The sequence below is a fragment of the Polypterus senegalus genome, chromosome 5 (genome assembly GCF_016835505.1).
Source record: "Polypterus senegalus isolate Bchr_013 chromosome 5, ASM1683550v1, whole genome shotgun sequence".
NCBI lineage: Eukaryota > Metazoa > Chordata > Cladistia > Polypteriformes > Polypteridae > Polypterus > Polypterus senegalus.
This window is the reverse complement of record NC_053158.1, coordinates 68,524,862-68,538,574: the sequence shown is the minus strand read 5'-3', so window position 1 is coordinate 68,538,574 and position 13,713 is coordinate 68,524,862.

The following is a 13,713-nucleotide window of genomic DNA, read 5'->3' as shown; positions in this document are numbered from 1 at the left end:
AGTGAATCACAGACTTTACATTTTAATTAAACTTGGCCGGGGCAGATAATGTTGGACAGAGATGTTAAATGATCAGCATTAGTGACTTATCAAAAAATGGGTTCATAAAGGAAATTGCATCAATCCAAGCTAAAAGTTCAAAACCACCAATGCTATCACTTTTAAACATGTCTTAAAAGACATTTTGTTTTGTATGAGTTGGGGTCTTAAATCAAGAATCCTGCAACTTTCCTACTACTTAGCTCAACAACCAAACTGCAGAACCTTCTCCATCAGCACCGCCAGATGCGAGGTGAATCTTCAGCTGCAATGATTACTGGCCTAATTATAGCCACCGCTCTTGCAGTTGGATGCAGAAAAGAAGGCAGCAACAATTTGTATCTTTAGAAATGAGGCACATTTTGGGGGGACTGGCACAATGTCTGCCTTATTACATTGTAAAAGATTAACACCCAGTCTTTGCTGAGGGATGCACAATGACCCCGCATTCCATAAGAAATGTAAAGATTAGCCAATATAAGTATTACATTTACAGAACTGTTGTACTGCAGGGCGGGAGAGCAGTGGGGCGACTCACCAAGCCCTTAATTCTTGCCCTTCCAAACCCAATCATATTCTTTTTTTCGGCTGCTTAAGTTAGGGGTCGCCACAGCAGATCATCTTCCATATCTTTCTGTCCTCTGTATCTTGTTCTATTACACCCATCACCTGCATGTCCTCTCTCACCACATCCATAAACCTTCACTTAGGCCTTCCTCTTGCCAGGCAGCTCTATCTTTAACATCCTTTTCCCAATATACCCAGCCTCTCTCCTCTGCACATGACTAAACCAGTGCAATCTCGCCTCTCTGACTTTGTGTCCCAACCATCCAACTTGAGCTGACTCTCTAATGTACTCATTTCTAATCCTATCCATCCTCGTCTCACCCAATGCAAATCTTAGCATCTTTAACTCTGCCACCTCCAGCTCTGTCTCCTGCTTTCTGGTCAGTGCCACCGTCTCCAACCCATATAACATAGCTGGTCTCACTACCGTCCTGTAGACCTTCCCTTTCACTCTTGCTGATATCCATCTGTCACAAATTACTCCTGACACTCTTCTTCACCCATTCCACCCTGCCTGCACTCTCTTTATCACCTTTCTTTCACAATCCTCATTACTCTGTACTGTTGATCCCAAGTACTTAAACTCATCCACCTTCACCAACTCTACTCCTCACCATTCCACTGACCACCCACTCATTTACACACATGTATTCTGTCTTGTTCCTACTGACCTTCATTCCTCTCGTTTCTAGACCAAATCTCCACCTCTCCAGGTTCTCCTCAACCTGCTCCCTACTATTGCTACAGATCACAATGTCATCAGCAAACATCATAGTCCACGAGGACTCCTGTCTAATCTTGTCTGTCAGCCTGTCTGAAAATAAGAAAGGTCTCCGAGCCGATCCCTGATGCAATCCCACCTCCACGTTGAATGCATCCGTCACTCCTACCGCAGACCTCACCACGGTCACACATCCTTTGTACATATCCTGTACAACTCTTGTGTACTGCTCTGCCACTCCCGACTTCCTCATACAATTCCACAACTCTTCCTCCTTTGTCATATGCTTTCTCCAGGTCCACAAAGATGCAGTGCAACTCCTTCCAGCCTTCTCTAAACTTCCTCAGAGCAAACATTGCATCTGTGGCGCTCTTTCTTGGCATGAAACCATACTGCCTATCATTAATCATCACCTCACTTCTTAACCTAGCTTCCACTGCTCTTTCCCTTAACTTCATGCTGTGGCTCATCTATTTTATCCCACTGTAGTTACTACAGCTCTGCACATCCCCCTTATTCTTCAATATTGACACCAGTACACTTCTTCTCCACTCCTCAGGCTTCCTCTCACTTTCCAAGATTCCATTAAACACTTTTGTTAAAAATGCCATTGCCATCTCTCCTAAACACATCCATGCTTCCACTGGTATGTCATCTGGACCAACTGCCTTTCCATTCTTCACCCTCTTCATAGCTGTCCTTACTTCCTCCTTGCTAATCTGTTGCACTTCCTGATTCAATATCTCCACATCATCCAACTTCTGTCTTTCATTCTCTTCATTCATCAGCCTCTCAAAGTACTCTTTCCATCTGCTTGACACACTCTCCTCTCTTGTGAGTACGTTTCCATCTTTATCCTTTATCACCCTAACCTGCTGCACATCTTTCCCAGCTCAGTCCCTCTGTCTAGCCAATTGGTACAGGTCCTTTTCTCCCTCCTTAGTGTCCAACCTCTCATACAACTCATCATACGCCTTTTCTTTAGCCTTCGCCTTCTCTCTTTTCACCTTGCGCCTTATCTCCTTGTACTCTTGTCTTCTTTCTGCATCTCTCTGACTATCCCACTTCTTCGCCATCCTCTTCCTGTGTATACTCTCCTGTATTTCCTCATTCCACCACCAGGTTTCCTTTTCCTCCTTCCTCTGTCCAGATGTCACGCCAAGCACCCTTCTTGCTGTCACCCTTACTATATCTGCTGCAGTTGTCCAGCTGTCTGGTAACTCTTCACTGCCACCCAGTGCCTGTCTCACCTTCTTCCTAAACTCAACCATGCAGTCTTCCTTTTTCAACTTCCACCATTTGATCCATGGCTCTGCCCTCACTCTCTTCCTCTTCTTGATCTCCAACATCATCCTACAGACAATCATCCTATGCTGCTTAACTACACTTTCCCCTGCCACCACTTTGCAGTCTTCAATCTCCTTCAGATCAGCTCTTCTGCATAGGATGTAATCTACCTGTGTGCATCTTCCTCCACTCTTGTACTTCACCCTATGTTCCTCCCTCTTCTTAAAATACGTATTCACCACAGCCGAGTCCATCCTTTTGGCAAAAGCCACTATCCTTCTGACCTTCTTCTTTCCTCTCCTTGACACCATACCTACCCATCACTTGTTCCCTTCACCAGCATGTCCATTGAAATCCGTTCCAGTTGCCACTTTCTGTTCCTTGGGTAACACTGTTCATTACTTCATCCAACTCACTCCAAAAATCTTCTTTCTCATTCGTTGCACACCCAACTTGTGGGGCATATACACTATCAACACTCATCATCACACCTCCAATTTCCAGCTTCCTAATCATTACTCTCCAAAACACTCTTGACATATTGTTCCTTCAGAATAACTCCTACCCCATTTCTCCTCCCACCCATACCATGATAGAACAATTTGAATCCACCTCCGATTTACCTGGCCTTACTCCCCTTCCATGTTGTCTCTTGCATGCACAATATATCAACCTTCCTTCTCTCCATCATATCTGCTAACTCTTTCCCCTTACCAGTCATACTGCCACCTTTCAAAGTTCCTATCCTCGGTTCCACTCTCTCTACTTTCCTTCTCTCCTCCTGCCTCCGGAGATGTCTCACCCCTCTTCTTCTCCTTCTTATTCTTCTTCTTTGGCCAACAGTAGCCCAATTTCCTCCAGCACCCTGTTGGCGAACAGTACTGGTCGCGGTCGTTGTTAACCCGGGGCTCGACTGATCCGGTATGGAAATCTGCATTGTTGTCTGCATATTGATTTGGTAAAATTTTATACCAGATGCCCTTCCTGACATAGCCCTCCCCATTTATCGAAACACATTGGTTTGTGAATCCCAAACCCAGTAAAATTCCAATAACAGTTACTAATTTAAAAAAAATTAATCTCAGCAAAAAAAAAAAAAGAAATGCCAACGTGCCACAAAAGAACAATAGCTCCAGGCTTAAGGTAGACATGAAGAAAGTGTGGGACAAAGAAACCCATAAAACTACCACCACATCAGAATACAATAGTATACACAAATGAACCTTCAAATCTAAATAGTATAAATATGTATGAAGCTAAACAAACAAAATACCCTGCAGAGTGCTGGTTTCTGGCACACTGGTAGAAATTGTTGTGTATCTTTTTTACCAAGTGTGTTACTGCGATATTTCCCTCTACTTACCCTTTACCTATTTTGTTCATGGATAAATGTACTCATCAGGTTCATCACTGGGTTAGTCTACTGTTGCACTTCAAAATTAACACACACATAATACATACTGTAAATATATATACATACACACAGACCCTAACCACAAAATTACCTTGTGAAAGACGTATACACATACACGTTAGTCCTTAGCACTTTAACCCACACAAGTACCATATGAATAACTCATGCACAGTCCGCTATCCCTAGTAATCCAAGAGACTTATTAATCATACGCATGAACAACTTGCGATGTCTTGGACATATCTCAGACCTAAATATTACCTTTGGTCTCCAAGAATATATTCAGACATACAAAAGCTCAACATCCCTGGCTATAGGCCATTTATCAACCAGTAAATGTGTTGCTTTAGCACATTGTTCATTATTGGGCAGAGCTCTTTGTTTGCAGCTCGATAAACCTCGTGGTTTGGATCATATGGCAATTCCTACTGCTCCAGGTGCTCTTAAAAAATTACCTTATTACCTCAATCACTCCAGATATGAAGACAAAGTATAGAAAGGTAAAAACAATGTATTGTTTATTAAAGAGCAACAATACCAGTAGATAAAAGCATAAAAGAAAATGTGGGTTTGCAAAGTCTGGATATAGTCTCCTGATGTCGCTCTCGTCCCTTCTGACGTCGTTCTGTTTTCTTCTTCCAAAGCCAGCATCGGCCTGATGTGTCCTGGGCTCTGAGTGTGCAGCTTTCTCTGTCCAAAACGTACAGGCTCGTGTGTACTTCATATAATAACAGCCCTTCTGCTGGCTGCGTACTCCGTATTCCAAGATGTGCGGAAAAACAAAACACGTGAGGCTGCACATGGGGTTTAGAAGATTTTTGCACAGCTGCCAGATCGGTTTCATTCTACAAGTATTTATAATTTGGTAAATTTGTTCTCGGTTTGATCTGTGTAATTACAACTTAATGACTTGTCAAATATAATAAAAATATATCTTGTTTAATGTTAAGTTTAAAAAACAAAACTCCAGTAATTGTTTTGATATAATTTAAGTCAAAAGGACTTTTGTTCGATTTTTAAGTCTGACATGTAGTGTATACCATTACCGTGTAAAATTCTGTAAATATCATGACGTCACTCACCCCAATGCACAACATGTAGTAGACTGAGCTTGGCGATGATAACGGAAGCCTGGGGTCAGAGTAGCACCACTGGGAGTTTTAGGTGAACTCGGGTTTGAATGCTAGCACCGTGGGCCCTCGTGGTCTTAGGCGCTGTAGTCGGGGAAGATGAGAGTTGTGTTTTCTGGGCTTCTTGCAGTTTGATTTGCTGCTCATAACATCTGAAGAGTTCGACAGTCGCTGGATCAGGAGAAGTAACATCAGCCTTCACAGTATAAATGCATGGTAAGCCCTCATGAGTTTAGACTCGGAAGTTAAAAAGGTGTGGGACCAGAGCAGCTCTGTTGATATCGCAGCAGATACTAAGGTTGCCCCCCCCACCCCATGCTTTATTGTCTTTGTTCAGTTGATTTTAAAATGCAAAATGATCATTTCTAAGTGAAAGGAAGATGTACGAGTAGCGTCGTTCCAGCTGACTTGAAAGAAAGTTGAAGGATTTAGAGAGATTAGTCTTTTGTGCTTTTAAGGCAGTAGAGTTGACTCTTAAATCTGACATTAAGCAAAGCTTGCAATGCATCCCGTTGGCCTCTGGCATTTTTTATTTCCGTAATCATCGAGACTGACTGGCTGGGGTCGGCTGCCATGGCTGTCACACCTGATCTTAGGAGTTTTCTCTGCTAGAATGCTGTGGTAGTCGTTGTGCAAACCCCCTACAGTGAGTTGCCGCCTTCTGCCATTAATAACATCCATACTGTAGACAGCAAAGTTATTATATGTGAGTGCTTGGATATTTAATATTTGTAGAAAGTACATATAGTTTGCCCAGTATGTCATGAAACATTAGTCTATCCTGTATTTTTTGAAACTAATACACATTTTATGCAGTGGGTAGAAGTTGGAGAAAAGAAATGCCATGTAGCAGAACACATTTCCAGTACTTTTGTTAACGGAGGTATTCCTGTATTTTTATATTGTTTAGGACTGTGCTGTATGTTTGACAAGTGAGAGAAGACCACTCAGCTGATTGAGTTGATTTGGTTAGCTAATAGCAAAACTGACCTAATATTACAGCCAGATGATTTTTAAACTATTTCATTTTTGGGCTTTTAAGTATTTATTCCAGATGCTCACAACTCATCATGTCATGTATTCCTTCTGGGTGCACATCCCTTCCAGTTCACTGATATTGCCGATTACTTGGTTACGTGCTATTTGTCTGCGAGGAGTTTTTTAGTCCTGCAGTAGGAAGCCACTCAGCCTTTGCTCAAAACTGCAGAGGTTTAATTCTCTTAGTTGGGCAGAGCAGCAGATGTGGTCTCATTTCTGTTTGAGCACAAGTGAAGACTGAGTAGTGATCAGTGTGTCCCCGTCATCTGCAACCCTGGCTTCTTTTAGTGAAAGTATGTTAAGTTTACACACAAATATACAGAGTGTGTTTTTTATAATGTAATTTTTATACATATATAATGATGGATGGCTGGGATGCTTCGACAGTCGAAGGACCGTGGGGGATGATAGGGGGCGAGCTTATCCAGGGGATTATCTGCTCTATTTAGGCTGTAAATACAGAGAAAGTCAAGAGCTGACCTGACCACACGTTTCAGTTTGAAGTCAAGATCGAAGAATCTGTGGCATCCATTCATTTACTTTCTTCAAAGCTGCAGTGTTGATGGGGGATCGATTTTCTGTGCCCATCATACATATGACACAAGACTCTGTTTTCTCCTGTTAGGACGATCATCGAAAAAATCAAAATGCAGACGTGTGCTTTTTGTGACAAGCGGTTTTTACAGGCCTTTTGTATGTCACCTTCATTTATATTGCTGACCTGAACTGTAACCTTGAGTTTCATTTTCAACTCGCTGAAATACTTCAAAGTAAGATGACAACCGATTATTCGTGTTTTCTGTTCTGAAAGTGCCATGTTCTGTTTTCATTTGCAGTGCTCATCTTCTTGTGTTTAAGATGATGACAAGTCAGACATGGTTGTGGTTTTGCCTGAAACTTTCACTGGGGTTGGGAACCTTTGCAAAAATGCAATGGAAGCAAATGATAAGGTTCCAGATAGTGAAAAAGAACCACCAGATGTCTGCAAGCTGAGAAAGATATGTCCACACATCTTTTAAATAGTAACAATTAAAAATGTTTCCCCTCAACGATCCAGTATTTCATTTTGTACTTCTATACTGAATCTCAAACAAACTTATTCTGCCTCAGATCTACTGGGAGGTCACAAATCCATCCACGAGTAGCTGCAGAATCTCTACAATGAGTGTTAAAGTGTCCCTCTGCACTCCACCCGAGACCCTGATGAGACTTGAGCCATGTAGTGGAGTCCGAGATACTCGTATGTCTGTGTCTGCTTTTTAAATCAGCATTTGTTATTGGAGATCTCTGCAGCTCTCCAAGATGTAACACTAAGGTAAAGCCCCCATCACCTCCTTATACGTTCACGTTCTGCTCATAGAGGCCGAGGACTGGCGACTGTGAACGTATTTACATGCCAGCATCTTTCATGGATCTCCTCCAGCAAACAAAACTGATCTTTTCAGCACAGTGAATTCTGCATCAAAAGGAAGAGGCCAACACAACCACAACATCAACTATACTGAGAGGAGCGTGTAAGAGCGCAGAATGCAATCAAATGTGAAATATATCCGTGTGAGCGCTTCCACTGACTTGGAAAGAGGAACGGAACCCGGTATTTGCTCATTTTAATTCATGAATGTATTTAGAACTTTTTCAATTTTAAAGTTTGTATATATTTATTTTTTTTTAACTGAAATTTGTTAACAATTACACTAAACATTTCTGAAGAAGATGTGCTGCCTCGCCCTCCTGCTTGATGATCAACTGGCCGCCATCATTACACAGACTTTCAGTCACTCATTAGTGCTGCGTGAAGTTCCCTTACGCTTCAAAGAAGCCACAATCATACCAATCCCCAGTAATTACAGGCCTACTGCTCTGACTTCTGTCGTCATGAAGAGAGACTGGTGTTAGCTCACCTGAAGGACTTCACAGCTCTCCTGTTGGACCTCCTTACCAAGTCTTCACTACATCCTTAAACATCTTGACAACCAATGGACATACACAAGGATTCTGGTTGTGGACCTCAGATTGGCGTCTAACACAATCGTCCCAGAGCACCTCCACTGTAAACTTCTCCAGTTGTCTGTGGATTACCAGTTTCCTGACAAGAAATAGCAGGTGAACTTGGGAAAACTCATCTGTAGCTCCCAGACAATCCACACTGGTGCCCCTCAGTGACGGGTGATGAATGCACCTCCAAGGACCACTCTGTCAACTGAGACTGAGCACATGGCCCTTTGGTGTGGTCAAAACTAGGTGGAGCTAAACCCACTGAAGACAGTGTACTGTAAGAGGGTACCAAACCGAAACCCAAACACTTCCTCCATCTCCATACTTTTTATTAATGGGTGGATTGTGGAAAGCTTTGCATTAATGGGATCTAAAATTACATGGGACTGCACATGGAAGACCATCATAGATCCTTTCATAAAAAAGGCACAACAACCAAAGTACTTCCTGTGCCAGCTGAGGGAGTTCAGTCTACCACAGGATCCGCTGATTCAGTGCTACATGGCAGACATTGCGTCTTTTCTCACTCATTCATCACAGCAACTAAACCTGTTGAGAACAGACTACAGCAAATAGTCAGGTCTGCTGGAAAGGTCACTGGCACCAGGCTTACCAACTTGCAGAACCTATAAAATTCCAGAGTCATGAAGCGGGCACAGAAAATCCTCACTGAACCCAAACCCAGTCCCAAGGCACAACCTCCCTGCTAGGCATTCTAAACTAAATTATGGCAAAACAAGCAGATATAAAAACAGTTCTCTTTCACGGGCCTTCAAGCTCACATATTGTTAATTCGGCTCTGCTTGCTCAGTTTGCACCTGCGATATTCTTACATAAAGCTGATGCCAAATTCACTTTTTATTGCAGCATTTCTTGCAGTGCCTTGCACATTGTATACATAAGTCCCCATTCTTTGTCTTGTATCTATCTTGGGTGTGTACTAATGAATTGTTTGTTTGTGTGTCTATCGTGTAACAATACTTGGAGAGTCAGCAAAAAAATAAAAAATTCCTTGTATGTCCGCATGCTTTGCCAATAAATTGATTCTGATATCTCCTCCCACATTCACAGGGATGTCAGAAAGAGACAAGATGGATCTTGGTAGTTACAGATCAATAAGTCTTCTGTTCTGTGTATAATTATTGAAACTATAATATGACATAAAATAGAAAAGTACCAATATGAAAATAACATGCTAAATAACAGCCAGCATGGGTTTATGAGAAGAACTAATCTTTTAGATTTTTTTTGAACAGGCAACTGGAGTAGTTCACAGAAACAAACCATACAATGTAATCTACTTTGACTTTCATAAAGCCTTTGACACGTCCCACACTGAAGGTTACTTCTGAAACTTGAACTGTGGACATCAGAGGTCATCTACAAAACGGGATCTCTGGGTGGTTAGCTGACAAGAGTACAGATAACAGGAGAATGGACCACGTGAAGTGAGGTAATCAGTGGAGTCCCTCAGCGGTCTGTCCCTTTTCTGATTTACATTAATGATGTTGACTCTGGTGTAGTTAATAAACTTATGAAAGTTGCAGATGACACTAAAATTGGAGGAATGGTAGACACTGAGGAGGAGGCAGCAAAAACAATTCAAAAAGACCTGGAGGGTATTTTCCGTACGTCGCTTAAAATCATCCGAGATCAGATGCCTCATCTTGGATGAGTTAATGCCGGTGAAGCTCATCCGGGATAAGTCAGTTTTTCAAACGCAGCTGTGTAGTAGTTAGTCTAGCTCCATCTAATCATCCAAGATGAATGCGCGCGGCTGCGCTGATTGGAAAGCCCATATATATTGAGTCTAGAAAACATGATCAGCAAGTCTTTGATAGGCTGTAACAAAATGACGAAAGAACGGGCACATTTTTTTCACACAAGCGGAGCAGGACCTTTTATTCGAAGGATATGAAGAATTTCAAGATTTAATATGCACAAGGGGTAACACTGCAAAAGCAGCCCAAACCAGAAAAGACGGCTGGCAAAAAGTGGCTGACAAATTAAATGCTAAGTAGTGTGCATTGCACTTACTGAATGCATTGTTTCATTTCTTATGTGTCAGATTAATTATTATTTAATATGTCATAATTTCAGATCAAACGTGAGCACAAGGAGAACATGGGAACAGCTTAAAGTGAAGTACAAGAATATACTTCAAACTGATAAATATTGGGTATATAACTATTTAAAGAATTTTGACATAAACAATCATATATAGTATAAAAAACATTAATTGTAAAGCTAATAAGAAGGCTGACAAGCAAAAAACAGGTGGAGGTCCATGCGGTCCAGACCATAACCCCTGCAGAAGAGTTGGCTCTCCAGCAAAATGCCCATCGCGCTGTTTCTGAAGACATTACGGGGGAAGCTCCTCCTCATCCTCCTCAGAACCAGTGGCAGGATGCAGTGGTCACTTCATTTCAGGTAAAGGATGGTCATTGCATATATTTGTCCCTAAATGTGTGCCATAGGTATGTTCCATATAGCACTCTTTTTTTTGTTGGGTCAGTTGCAGGGAATGTCATATCCCTAGAACTTGTGTCTGACCAACGAGATATTGAAGACACTGTGTCTGATTATTCATGAGGAAGAGAGGTACATTTCCAAATAATGTTTGATCAAACTCCACTCTGATCAGTCCCATGTGCCCCAATCACATTTGGAAATCCTGGGTAATGAGAACGTTAGGCTGATTGTGAGATTCTTTATGAAACTGTGGGTGTTTTTGCCTGTGTACCTGCAATGGCATGAAATGCTTCTTTTATTGTCTGCACACACAGGTGTCCAGGAAACACTATGAAAACCCGAAGGAAATATTTGAGAGCCAAACAGACTATACGAATTGCCTGGCAAACTGCACTTTTAGATAGATAGAAAAAGTGCCACTTGCAAAAAACCTCAAACCAATGCATACCGTCTGTTTTTGGATGTGAAAACCCGACTTCGCCTGGTTTGACTTTGAATATAAGTTGCTAATAAATCTTTGAGGTACAGTATCCCCCCCACTCCCCCACCCCCCAGCTAAAGTAGTATTTTTCGAAAAAATTTTCTTCCGGGAGCAATAAAGGATCTTGCCAATCACGCAAAACCTTCTCTATATGAAATTCTCTTATTAGAATTTGTGCACCGATATCAATTGGTTGCAAAGCCATGACTGAATGAATTCCACGCACGGACACTGATTAAGTGTGTGAGCTAATCCTTGTTTACATAGAACAAACCTGAGGATTTGGATGTGCTGCTATGACAACACACCCAGCAAGAGTTTCGAAAAACCGACAGATCCAGGATCAGGCCAAATCGTCAACAATTACATCCGGCTAAACGAGTAATCCCTGTATGAAAAATACCACCCTGGACAAGCTTCCAAACTTGCAGTTTAATGTAGAAAAGTGTAGATAGGAGATGGTGTCCTAAAGGAAGCAACCTCTGAAAATGATTTAGAGGCTTATATTGACATGTTTGTATTGCCTGAGCAATATGCAGAATCATTTAAAAAGGCAAATAAAATGTTACAATATATCATAAAAACTGTTGAATATAAATCGAGGAATGTTATGCTTAGGCCATATGATGCACTAGTGACTATGTATTGCATCTTGTCTGTGCAGTTTTGGACACTGCAGCACTTGGAGCTGGTCAGGAATTGTAGAAAGAAAATTTTTTATAATAGCAAATCAACATATAAAGCCATAAAAAGTAATTAAAAGCTTCTAAAATATAAAGATTAAACAGAAATTAGAATGATTAAGCAAATAAGATATGTCTAGCAAATAGTTAACTAAAAAATCAGTTATATTGCATTATTTTTTAGGCTTACATTAAAATTTCCAAAGTAAGAAAGGAACAGCTAATTGATACACCGAGACCAGTTTTGGACAGGATAAGAGTTTGAGAACACCTGTGATTCAAGGCTAGGAAGCGATAGCACAGAGAAGATGCCTTTGAAAGCTGCTGGGCTGATGAATCAGCAGAAAGGCAACAAAAGGCTTTTGCTGTAAGCAGGGTCACGCAGACATAATGCATAAAGAGAAAATCTTAGTAAATGCAGGCATTAGCAAAAATACTATAAGGATATATTAGCAATTAACTTTAGTGTAGAAATTAAGACAAATCAAGCATGCCAAGAAATGATCAAATGAAATCACATACTATACTTCTTTTTAATTAAAGCTTAAGCTTCAGGTCACTATTATAAAAAGTTTGGAAGGCTTAAGAGAGGAAACGATGAGAGGAAACCCATATATGGAATTGAAGCCTTTGCCAGTTAGAGAAAAATGGGAACAGAATAGAAAAATAACAAATTCCATAAGGGGGCCAGTAATAGGAAAAGTAAGGAGATAATAAGGGTTCCCATGGAAACTCAAGGTTCGGTCGGACAGGAGTAAAGGAGGAGTCAGAGAAGGTGGATGAGGGAGCTTATTCGAGTGAAGTCAGAAAAGATAGGAAATGACATAAGAAAAAGCCCAAAGATGGTGAGAGGAAGCTATCCACCCAGTCTTAGACCAATCAAAATGAGCCGAACAGACACGAAGAGGAACAATGGACAGTAAAACCAGGTGCAGAATGAGCTAATCGAACGCAGCCAAAATGATAAGAAATTGTTATAAAAACTTCAATTGCTGTAATGATCGGGGCTCAATTTCATTCGGCCGAATTGGGTTGAGTCCGTGTGGTTGATTTATTGCAATAAAGCCTTAAAACTCTGTCTGTCTATCTCGAGTCCTAATAGCCTTTATTTTTAGGTAAAAAGCCTTGTGATGATGATTTTTTCGCCACCACAGAATGAGCTACCAAGTGCATCCCAGGAGTTATCGGTGTGTACATATATGTGTGTGTGTGTGTTTAGTCTCGATGAGGGGGACCTAATCCAAGTCTTCAAAAGGCATTAATAAAGTAGATCCAGCAGAATTCTTTTCGATTAGTGGTGAATCACACACTCAAGGATACCAGGGGAAATTAAGGGGAAGTGCATTTAAGACTGAAACCAGGAAGCACTTCTTTATGCAAAGCATTTTGGGAATCTAAAAACAAACTAGTGAGACATGAAGCTGAAACAGAAACTTTGGCAACCTTTAAGAAGGATCAGGGTGAGGTATTGGGACAGCTTGGCTATCGGCTGAATGGTCTCCTCTCATTTGTTAGATTTCTCACATTCTTATGTTCATGTTAGGTTGACTGGCATTCCCAAATTGTGTGGCACACACTGTTACAGTAATACCTACCATACAGTAGAAATACTCGGATGTGTGTGAGCATGGCCTCAGATGGACTGCCCTGATGCTGATGTCACCAGATTGTATTAAACAGGTTTGGATTATGAATAAATAAAACTGAGTTTAGGAGGTAAGGCTCAGAAAGCATATGCTCAAGATCCTTACTACCTTTTGGAAAAAATAGCATATGACAAAATGGCCAACACATAACATTCTCAACCAAATGCAGCATAAACAAAACCTACAGATACCCACAGAGCAAATGTTGTTACAGATCATGAAAAAGACTGGATATTAATG